Source organism: Phyllopteryx taeniolatus, chromosome 7 (genome assembly GCF_024500385.1).
Source record: "Phyllopteryx taeniolatus isolate TA_2022b chromosome 7, UOR_Ptae_1.2, whole genome shotgun sequence".
Taxonomy (NCBI): Eukaryota; Metazoa; Chordata; class Actinopteri; order Syngnathiformes; family Syngnathidae; genus Phyllopteryx; species Phyllopteryx taeniolatus.
The window spans coordinates 25,967,343-25,979,402 of record NC_084508.1 but is presented as its reverse complement, the minus strand read 5'-3'; positions in this window follow the sequence as shown (position 1 = coordinate 25,979,402).

Below are 12,060 nucleotides of genomic sequence, written 5' to 3'. Positions count from 1 at the left end.
CACTAGCATCAAATTGCAAACTGCCGAAGTAGTTGGAAACGTGAAGAAGAGGCCTTCATCCTGCAGTAGATAGAAAATGCCTGCTGATGGTATATGTATATCACAGCATATAGAATTATTATATTATTTACAATTTAGAAGAATTTATTCTAATTTTTCCATGAGTTTTTACAGCTACTCATATAGCTAATACTGTTACTGTGATAAATAAATGTTGAAGTATACTGTACGTGGGAGTAAACGTGTAATCATCAGATTTAAAAACTACATACGTTGTTTTTGGTGCCAATCTGTTTCCCAAATATATGAGTGTGTGTTGAAATGGGTGAATGAGTGGAATTAACTTTGTCTACTTTGAGTTTGTAACTATATGAAGTTCAGTTCGTTTACTAGCATAGGTTTACGGGCGGACCAGCCACATCCAATATGGCGGACAGGCTGCTACGAGAAAAGCTTCTTCATGTATCTAGCTAAGCTCTATGTATAGATGTTTATGCTAAAATTGCGATCTCCGTTGTTTAATAATATATCTTCAAGATTCCGCTCTCTGTGTTGTCTATCACTTTATTGTCTTTGCTTCTCACTTAAATGCATAACTGTAGTGAAGTATAATTCATCTTTGATCAGTTATTAGAGAGCTAATCTGAAGCTAACCTAGCTAGTTTCCCTGCGTCAGACAGATGAAGGTACACCTCTTCGTCCGAAGTTGTGTCATTCATCCTTGATAGGGGTGTGTACCGATCGGTTCGATGTCAGCAAAGAAAAAAAAACAAAAGAAAACCTAGTATGGGATGAAATCAGACTTGCTATAAAATCTCAGATTTTACCACTCTTATACAAACAATCCATTCTCTGCTCAGCTCCCACACTTCTATCCAGCAGGGCATTGAACGTGATCACAACAGGTTGCTAAGGTGCTAACTATTAGCAAGGACTAAGAGTCAGACATGCAAACACCAAAGGCATGAAAAAGGTGACCAAAAAACAAAACAATACATTGTAGGGGTTCTGGGGGGATCCCTCGGGCCCCACCCAGAGATTTTTATTTTTTATTTTTTTAAACATGAATTAAGCAATCTGGAAGACTCTTCACGCAGAAAACCATTTATTTACACCGCTCAAGTATATGTTGATGTACAAATTTAAGATTCAAATTAAATTTGCCGCATTTCTTTGCTTTTTTTGTTTTGGCCTCCAACTTGAGCCCGGCCCATCTCCACCTTCACTTGATGCCCGCTTCAAGCTGTGCCACATGAATAGCATCCCCCTCTTTAAACACTCATTCTGGAAAAGAATTGACTAAAATCATTGTCTGTTTCACTTAATTTTTCTCTATTACCAACTGTAAAGGCTAATCCCAAATGCATCCTCCAGGAAAATATTAAGTACAGCATTTTTCTGTTTTTTATTGGCCATTTCTGAATTTGAAGTTCGTTCATTCTGTGTTGTGACATAATCCCTAAAATCGCTTCGTCGCTTAATACATTTAACATTAACATCCGTAAACTAATTAGTTAATTGAAGGCGCATTTCCTAATTAATACAAAATGTACTAGCGGATCAACTCTTGTCACCGATGTTATATGTGCGTCACGGTTTCGCTGGGACCAGAACCAGGCCCGCGACCCGCAGCACCTCAACGCGAAAATACAAAAGACCAGTGCAACAAATACGACACTGGTTTATCTGATGAGCAAAAATGTTGCTTAAACGTAAAAGTAGCAATAGAGGATGTCCGGCCCTTATCACTGATTAATGTAGATATCAAGATTACCTCGAAAGGCCTCGCAGTGAGACTTGAAAAGGTACTTCCGTCGATAATCCACTATGACCAGATAGGCTTCATTAACGGTAGAAGTTCCACAAATAATGTCAGACGTCTGTTGAATTTAATAAGTATGTCACAGCGTAAAAATCTTAATGCAATCATCATGTCACTTGACGCACAGAAAGCTTTCGATAAAGTTAACTGGGCTTTCCTGTTTGCAGTACATTCAATTTGGCTTTGGAGATTCATTTCTGCATTGGATAGCAACATTATACAATTCGTCGAAAGCGAAAGTCACCACAAATAGGATCACTTCACAAAGTTTTACATTACAAAGAGGAACCAGACAAGGATGTCCACTCTCCCCAATGCTATTTGCAATATTCATCGAACTGCGAATATTAAAGTTATTTGCTCACATGTTACAGAACACAAAATCAATCTGTATGCTGATGATATTCTTATTTACTTACAGGAACCCAAGTATTCTCTTCAGGCACTCTTCAATCTAATTAAAACATTTTCACAAATATCAGACTACTCTATCAACTCGAAAAACTCAACAATACTCCCAATAACAGCAAACTCATGGAATCCTGCAGATCCAATCTTAGATTACCCTATTCCTATAGGAAACATTAAGTATTTGGGTATTATTTCGCCAAAACTCACAGAGCTAACCAATCTAAATTATACACCACTTCTGGAAAAATTTCAGCTGATTTAAGACGCTGGAATAACTTGCCTCTATCATTATTGGGAAGAATAGCTCCAATAAAAAAACCTTACCTCAAATAAATTATTTCTTTTCAATGATTCCATTTAAGACCCCATTTAAATGGTTTCAAACCTTAGATTCTGCTGTAATACATTTTGTATTAAAAAAATATGAAAAATTGAATTAGTCTATCCACTCTTCAGAAAAGTAAACAGGAGGGAGGCCTAAATGCTCCCAACTTTAAACACTATTATTTAGCTAACCAATTACAATACCTCATCAAATGGTTGCACCACAGCGAGGAGGATAATTCTTGGCTAGAATTGGAACAAATACAATGCAACAACATCAAACTACCAAAACTCCCATTTATTTCCACAAGTCTTAAACGCCATAAATGCTTCAAGAACCCAACGCCTTGGTGGCAAAGTTTACAATCTACAGGATCTCAATTAGCTCCCAGTATGCTCTCCTCAATCTGGCATAATCCAGATTTCAAAATTAATAATATACCCCTTCATTTTAGTACATGGGAACAACATGGAATTAACCACCTACAAAAACTATTTAACAATAATGTTTTTAGGACACGTGATGAATTGTTCCAATAATTTCAAATAACAGGTGGAAGCTTTCTTCAATACAATAAATTAAAAGCAGCAATTAAAAAAAAGAAAACCAACACTCCAGAGCACCCTCGAACTGCCAGAGTTTGTCAAGCAAATAATGAACCTTCTCCTGCACAGTAAAATAAATCTCTCAAAAGTTTATAAATTAATTTCATGCACTGAATCAATGCATTTACCAATCACCAAATGGGAAGAAGACCTCTCCATGTCTGCTGACTGTAGCGACTGGATACAGATATGTAATAATACGTTTAGAATGACCAAAAAAAAAACAATAATCTACATCTTATACAATATTAAGTGCTCCATAGAACACACTTTACTCAGTACTCTATGAATATAATGGGCTTCTTTCCATCTAATATATGCGTGCAATGCACCAAAAATACCCAAGACACCTATTTTGGGAATGCACACCAATTCAATGCTTTTGGTCTTCGGTTATACAAAAATTCTGCCTAATAAATATTCACAATCATTACTCATCGCGTTAGCTACAGCTAAGAAAACAATTCTATTAAACTGGAAAAACAAACACGCTATTAACATCAATCAGTGGCTAAATCTCATCATAGAATATATTGCGTTAGAAAAAATATCAGCAGAACAAAAAAATCAAATACATATATACATAGATAGGTTGTCACCTTTCCTCAACATGCTAAATGTAGACTCTTGATTCCTTTGCCTGGGTATGGTGCCATCTGACAATGACAAGACTATTTTTGTAAGTGGGGCTTGGTGGGGCAGCCCTCTTTGTCGGTGGTTTCCAGCCTGATGGGCCCGACCTGCAGGAGCCATGCCTCTTAATCACTCACTTAGCACACACTCACACCACTCACTTTATATATTTTTCTCACTAGTCACACCTGGACACATACATATCCAAGGGTTCCTGGGGGACTGGTATGGGGTCGGGAGGGTGTGGGTGTTGGACCAGGTTTCAGCACGCCTGTGCTGTTTCCTGGTCCGTGCGCCCTGCCTGCCACCCCCTGGATTTTAAATGCATCAAACACACTCATCCCCACGTTTTTAATGTACCACATACACCCATCTCTGGGGGATGGTGGGTGTGTATCTCAGAGGTCAAGATGTGCACAGCAGGAACAGCGCTTGTAAAAAAAAGTAAACCCAAGTTGCATCAAGAAGTTCAAAAGTGTATTGCCGCACATGTGGAGAAAGCAAAAGATGTGCCTACCACATACTGACAGCAAAAAATAAAATAAAACAATTAATTGAACTTTAAATTGTTACTTTGCACTTTAAAGTATAATTTGTCTTTATTATTTATTGATATTATTTTTCATGGGTTTTCAGTTTTTTTTTATTGAATCTATTGAAATGTAGAATATGCTTATGTTTAAGTTAAACAGTGGTTATGTTGGAATTTAAATATATATTTTTGTTATTGGTTTTACTGAAGTTATGTTTCAGTATTTCCAAATGTAACTGTTATTTATTTATTTTTTCCATTGTAGTACAGTCTCATTTTTAAAGCTACTTTATGTAACCCATTGGTAATAATAAATGGGTCAGTGTTTCGCATACCTCCTGTTGCTGATTATTGTTCTCTGAGTAATATCACTTCATCAAGCCTTTTCTAACATTCCATACTACAAAATAAGTCAAGTACAGTATGTATGATTATTGCTGATATCAGATCGGACCCATATCAGTATCAGACAAAATTCAAGGCTGCATTATCAGTTTTGGATTGGAAGTGACATCCCTGTCCTTGCGCTGCAAACCTGCATGTTGCTCTTGTTATTTTGCTGTTTTAATCCAAAAGATAATCCGTGAATCCAAATGTAATCATTCTTGGAGTTTCCTCCATGATCCTTGGTCAATGAGGCAGCATCAGCCTTCGTGTGTGGTCGGGCCAATGGTGGGGGGGCATAGCCCATAAGTACCGGCCAGGTTGCCAGATTGGTGGCACGCATGACACAAATAAATAAATAATCACTTTTCTTTCAAAAACAAAGGGCACATTATACTGTATTGACAGTTTGTAGTTCAAGTCCAAGTCAAGCCAAGTCTCATGAATGCTGAGTCTAAGTCAAGTCTTTCATATGCTGTAGCCAAGAAAGTCACAAGTCATAAAATCAGCGACGAGAGTCCACTTGAGTCCAAGTCACGAGGCGAGTCCACCACCTCTGTTTATTTCTAATTTATCGCAAAAGGGGAGGACCGTGCACTGTTAGACATTCCTCAAAATTCCTCAAAGTTATTTACCACATACCACACAGTAAAATACTTTCAAGTGATTATACAGTAATTAACTACAGTTTTCCACGGCATAAGGTGCCCAACTCCCCAACGCCAACTTCAGCTCACGCTGACATCTTTCCTTGTGTTGTGTTCCTTGTGTTGTTTGCTTCTCTGTGTGGTGTGCAACAGAAATATACAGCAGAGTGAATTCCCCCTCAGAGTTCAGAATTCATATAACATAGTAAAAAAATGAAAAGTAAATGTAAAATAAAACAGGTGAATGGAACAATCACATTGTAAGCAGAGCCTCCTCAAAATGATAGATTGGATTAGTACCAAAAGATAAAATTAACAGTAAAAAGGAAATCAAAAGGAACTGTGCCTTTTTTCGTCTGTGCAAAATAATAACTACATTTCATGTATGGAGGAGACAATGTTTGTCAATACATTCTCTGATTAAATGAATTTGAACCCCCCTGCCCCTTTGCAGTAACAGCTTCCACTCATCTGGAATGACTCAGAGGGCACATTTGCTTGGTCAAATGTCACTGATGTGGCTCAAAATCTGTGTTGTAGAACTATGATCAAAAGTGTTAAATGGGGTGGTTGGGGTCAATTCTTCCACACCAAAAAATCCAAGCAGCTTTTCTTTGTGCGCAGAGTACATCACCATACTGAAAATGAAAACTTTGAAAAAAAATTGCCCAAAACATATTGGTAAGATGAGAAATTAATATTCAGGGGGAATTATGATGTCCCACTCAACTCCTGGTTGATTGATTTACACATGAATCGTGACCTAAAAGATTTGTCATATACCTGTAGTGTATTTGGTATCTCCCAGACCAGTGGTGCATCACATCCACCTGCATGTTGTTTGTAAAGATTCAACGTTGGATGTTAAAAGCATCAAAAATGTAACATTACAGTGCACTGTTCTAAGTGGCCATGACATTTGCCAGCTCTGACAGGCTTTGCCACTCTGTCAAACACTCGTCTGCTGATCCCATGTAATAAACAAGCAAAAAGATCTATCTTTTTCTATCCATCCATCCATTCTTAACACCGCTTATCCTGGTTAGGGTCACGGGGCGCTGGAGCCTATCCCAGCTGACTTCAGGCGAAAGGCGGACTACACCCAGAACTGGTCACCACTCAGTCACAGGGCACATATAGACACGGACAATCCATTCGCACTCACTGAGTGGGAACTGATCCCACGCTGGCCTCACCAAAGTCAGGCGAGTGTACCACTACACCATCAGTGACTCCAGTCAAAAAAAGAGCAATAATGTTTTTCATGGGTCCGGTCCACATACTGGTAGGTTGTTGTCTGAGACAGTGTGGTTGTGTTTATGAGCAAAAATAGAGATTTTGTTTCAATAAGGTAAATCTGGTGTAAAGGTTATTATTTTGATTTGCTTCAATATGTTCCCTACAGGTGGCACGGTGACCGACTGGTTAGAGCGTCAGCCTCACAGTTCTGAGGACCCGGGTTCAATCCCCGGCCCCGCCTGTGTGGGTTTTCTCCGGGCACTCCGTTTTCCTCCCACATTCCAAAAACATGCATTAATTGGAGACTCTAAATTGCCCGTAGGTGTGAATGTGAGTGCGGATGGTTGTTTGTTTCTATGTGCCCTGCGGTTTGCTGGCAAACAGTTGAGGGTGTACCCCGCCTTCCGCCCGATGACAGCTGGGATAGGCTCCAGCACGCCCGCGGCCCTAGTGAGGAAAAGCGGCTCAGAAAATGGATGGATGGATGTTCCCTACAGAATAATACCAATCAGGCAAGAACACCCAAAGAGAATGGAAAAACATATTTCAGGTTTTATGATGTTTTCTGTGTGTATCTGTGCAGTGGCGGGGTCCATCCTCACCAAAGCCCTGTTGGAAAATGAAGCTTTTTAATGCTTGAACTGCATTGTAATCGACTCGTTATCATTGTCTGGGAAATAACATCGCAGATGCCATCTGTACGTTAATGACAGCTCTTAATTTCTCCAAATATTTTGTGAGAGAATAATTTGGAGATTATTGCTAAATTGCCTGAAATTGAAATAAGCATTAAATCCTGATTACTGCATTTACTCAAACAATAAACTCTGTAATGACTAACTTTCCATAACAGGTCAGTGAAGAATGTTGTCAGGTAAAGTGATACAGAGGTAAGGAGAAACAACATTTTGTCCCACTCCTTGTGAGCCAACTAGTCCCGCTGTTTGAGGTTTGAAGTGTGCCGTCCACAGACTGCACATTTCATCTACTTTCAGAGATGTTGAATAGGAGTTAGATCAGAGCTCATAGAAGGCCACCTCAGAATATTCAATGATTTGTTCTATAGCCACTTGGATGGTTGGGGTTATTGTTATTTTTCAGGACATGTGACAGAGACCAAGCTTTCTGACATTGGGAAGGATATTTTGCTCAAAAAATGCCTTGGTAGTCTTCAGATTTCATTAAATGCTGCATTAATTCAAGGCACCGGTGCAGTCAAACCTCCAGAATATAACGGAACCTGGGCAGGTTCTGTTCGGTGTTATTTTCTTTTCAAACTTCTTTTTTGTGTCTCTAGATATAGAGCTGATTACCAAAACAAATTTCAGTTTTGTCTCTCCTTTCCAAAGGACATTCTCCCAGAGACTTTGTGCCTCATCAATATGCATTGTGGCATAATTCCAGTCCAGGTTTTTCAGTGACCATTGTTTATCTTTCTTTGACGGAAGGGCACCAAACATTTTGGCCTACATGTGTACTTGGAGTAGGTGAACAAATGAAATAACAATGGCTTGATGTATTTTTAACTTAAAGGACTGCAGTATTATACAGTAAATACTATCTGGACAGTAGCACAATCAGCCTCAACAAGTACTTCTATATTTCACATTCTCTTGTCAATACATCAGAAGTGCTCCCACTCAGTGATGTTTACGGCGTTGCTGCACTGCATCATTAACTCTGTGTAGCTCCAGGGCTAATAACATAAACCCCAGTGTCCGTGGCTCAGATCCCCTGAATAGGGAGATCGTTAGGAAAGAGCAACGGGGTTATCACTCATGTCAAATTCCTTGCCAAAGTGGCCACTTTGTTTTGGAAAGAGATCTGGCTTTGTCACGCCTTGGCACTCACTCATTCCCCTCGAGTAAAATAAGAGCCCAAGAAAGCAGAACAAGACTTGTTGCTAACGCAACACGAGGACCGAGCTGAAAAAAATAAAAATGTAATGTTGTTAAAAAAAAGATAGACTATTTTGACTTAATTCTCTGTGGGTTTTGAGTATTTAGTGTTAGTTTGACAAATAAGTAATGTTTTGACAACACCATCAATAATGTGAGCAGTTTAAAGTGATTGCACTAATTTTTTATCTGTGGCTGAGAAAGAATTTAACAGATTGAAATTGTTTGGTGAGTTGGTCGATCAATCAGGTGTTTTTGAACAAATATTTAAGGATACCTAATCAATACCAGCTATCGAGTGAGAGGGTGGCTCCAGGTCTCAGACAGTTGCATTTCAATGTGTGTGGCAACTTTTACTTGTTAAATGTACATTAAAATTACATTTAATTCTCACACCAAAAAAATTCTTGAAAGAATATGACTGACCACATCATTCATTAGGGGCAGAAATATACAGTGCATGCTAAAATTGTAGTTGTATCCATTAATGAGATATTTTGTAATGCGGTGTAATCACTTGGACCAATTAAGTGACACACACGCACGCACGCACACACACACACACACACAAACCTTTGAAACTGAAAATCTGTTTAAGCTCCAAATGTATAAGAAAAATACTCATGCCATTAACTGCAAACCAAATCATGGGTCACAAGAGGTTAGTTTAAAACAGTTCATTGCAAATTTGGCTGAGATCTGCTGAGTACTTGGTGTGATATATCTGGAAGTATTTCCTGTTTGAGTAAATAAAACACATGAGAGAAGTCAATTGCTGTAATCGAGTACTCGTCTCTTTCCGTCCACTTCCAAACGTCGGGCGAAACACCACATCTATCAACAACACCCACTTTAGTCCAGCCGACTAAAGTGGGGTCAGGTTCCTGCGGTGGACCAGTGTTTTCCTGGCTTTGACAAGTGACAGTTGGGATTATAGACTTTTCCAATGGAGCACCACATTTGTTTTGAATTTCAAGACTTATTGTCGACACACAAATGTGAGGACAAGGTGGACTGAAATTGAATCTACATTTTATCTTCAACCTAAATTCCAATGAAGTTGGGACGTTGTGTTAAACATAAATAAAAACAGAATACAATGATTTGCAAATCATGTTCAACCTATATTTAATTGAATACACTACAAAGACAAGACATTTAATGTTCAAATTGATCAACTTTATTGTTTTTAGCAAATAATCATTAACTGAGAATTTTATGGCTGCAACACGTTCCGAAAAACTGGAAGAGGTGGCAAAAAAGACTGAGAAAGTTAAGGAATGCTCATCAAACACCCGTTTGGAACATCCCACAGGTGAAGAGGCTAATTGGGAACAGGTGGGTGCCATGATTGGGTATAAAAGGAGCTTCCCTGAATTGCTCAGTCATTCACAAGCAAAGATGGGACGAGGTTCACCTATTTGTGAACAAGTGCGTGAGAAAATAGTTGAACATTTTAAGGATAATCTTCCTCAACGTACAATTGCAAGGAATTTAGGTATTTCATCATCTACGGTCCATAATATCATCAAAAGGTTCAGAGAATCTCGAGAAATCACTGCATGTAAGCGGCAAGGCCGAAAACCAACATTGAATACCCGTGACCTTCGATCCCTCAGGCGGCACTGCATCAAAAACCGACATCAATGTGTGAACGATATCACCACATGGGCTCAGGAACACTTCAGAAAACCAATGTCAGTAAATACAATTCGGCGCTACATCCGTAAGTGCAACTAGAAACTCTTCTATGTAAAGCAAAAGCCATTTATCAACAACACCCAGAAACGCCGCCGTCTAAGATGGACTGGTGCAAAGTGGAAAAGTGTTCTGTGGTCCGACAAGTCCACATTTCAAATTGTTTTTGGAAATTGTGGACGTCGTGTCCTCCGGGCCAAAGAGGAAAAGAACCATATGGACTGTTATGGAGGCAAAGTTCAAAAGCCAGCTCCTGTGATGGTTAGTGCCAATGGCATGGGTAACTTGGACTGACTATGATTTCTCCAGATTTTCGGAACCTTCTGAACCGTAGATGATGAAATCCCTAAATTCCTTGCAATTGTACGTTGAGGAACATTGTCCTTAAACTGTTCGACTATTTTCTCACGCACTTAAATATAAGTTCAACATGATTTGCAAATCGTTGTATTCTGTTTTTATTTACGTTTAACACAACGTCCCAACTTCATTGGAATTGGGGTTGTACATTATATCAGGTGTTTATTTTTACGTCCCCTCTCTAAAAGATTTTAGTGTTTTTTTCACTCGAGTTGTAAAGGTTATAGGTCACATTAATGGTGGAAAAGGTTTTGAAATGATTTATCTTGGTCTCATTTTGTATATCACAAAAACCTGGCATTTGAATAGGGGTGTGTATACAATTTATATCTACTGAAGAATATATATCTCTACAAAGACTATATCCACACTGTGTATTGGAGGGCTTACATGGCTTTACACTCAGTGCTGGTTTGCAGCCAGATGCTGCTGCCAGCATCCCATCATCCCGAGTTTCATCTGGCAGTGTCTCAATACTCCATCGTTTGACTGCCATCCTGAAAAAAAAAACATGACAGCGTGTGAGCAGGTGTTAATGTGTATATCTCTCTATAATATGCTCATGTTTGAGAAAGTCAAATGCTGGTCAAGTGATCTGAATCAACCGAGGCATAGAAGAGCATTAGGTCCTGTAATAGGCTTCATCTTTAACTGATTACTCTTGCTTGCACTACACACTCTGCCAATAATGTCATACCTCCCCACATGCTTCCATTTGTGTTCCTATCCGAGACATAAGTTGGTGTTGACTCTGGAATCAGATGAAGTTTAATATTTTTTGCAATTATGAAAATGTAAATAGAAATGCCCATACTGTACATGAAAATTTGTCTAGCTTTACAATTACTTGAACATTGCTGATATATTTAGAATTGCTTAAAATTATTCAATATTAATTGGGAATTTGAGTATATTAAGGGCAGAATAGTGGTGAGCATGTTCGCTTCACAGTTATGAGCTTTGGAGGGAATGTTGGCTCTGGCCTTGCTATGTGGAGTTTACATGTTATCCCCATGCTTGCCTGGGTTTACTCTGGCTTCCTACCATGTTGCAAAAACGTGTGTTTTAGGTTAATTTAGGACTTTGAATTGTCCATAGGTGTGAATGAGAGTTTGAATTGTGAATTTGTTGTTTTATATGTGTCCTATGATTGGACACTGTCATTCATTGAAAACTAAATTGTACAGACCTGTAGGTGTGAATGTCTGTTTCTATGTGTCAGTCCAAGGTCTACCCTGCCTAACATCCAAGTCAGATGGGGTATGCTTCGGCTGCCCCATGACCCTGAACACGATCAACAATACAGAACATAAAGGGATGTTCTCTGTTGCCAAGTAACAGCTTGAAGCTGTGACACTGTATGACAGCTTGCCGGATTTGTGTCCTCAGGGGATACATTTCATTGTGAATCTCTTTAGAGAGTGAAGCCATCGAAGCAATGACCAATGTTTGTGTGAATAGCTTCTGCATTTATAATTATACACAAAAATGCAATTATTGAATCCT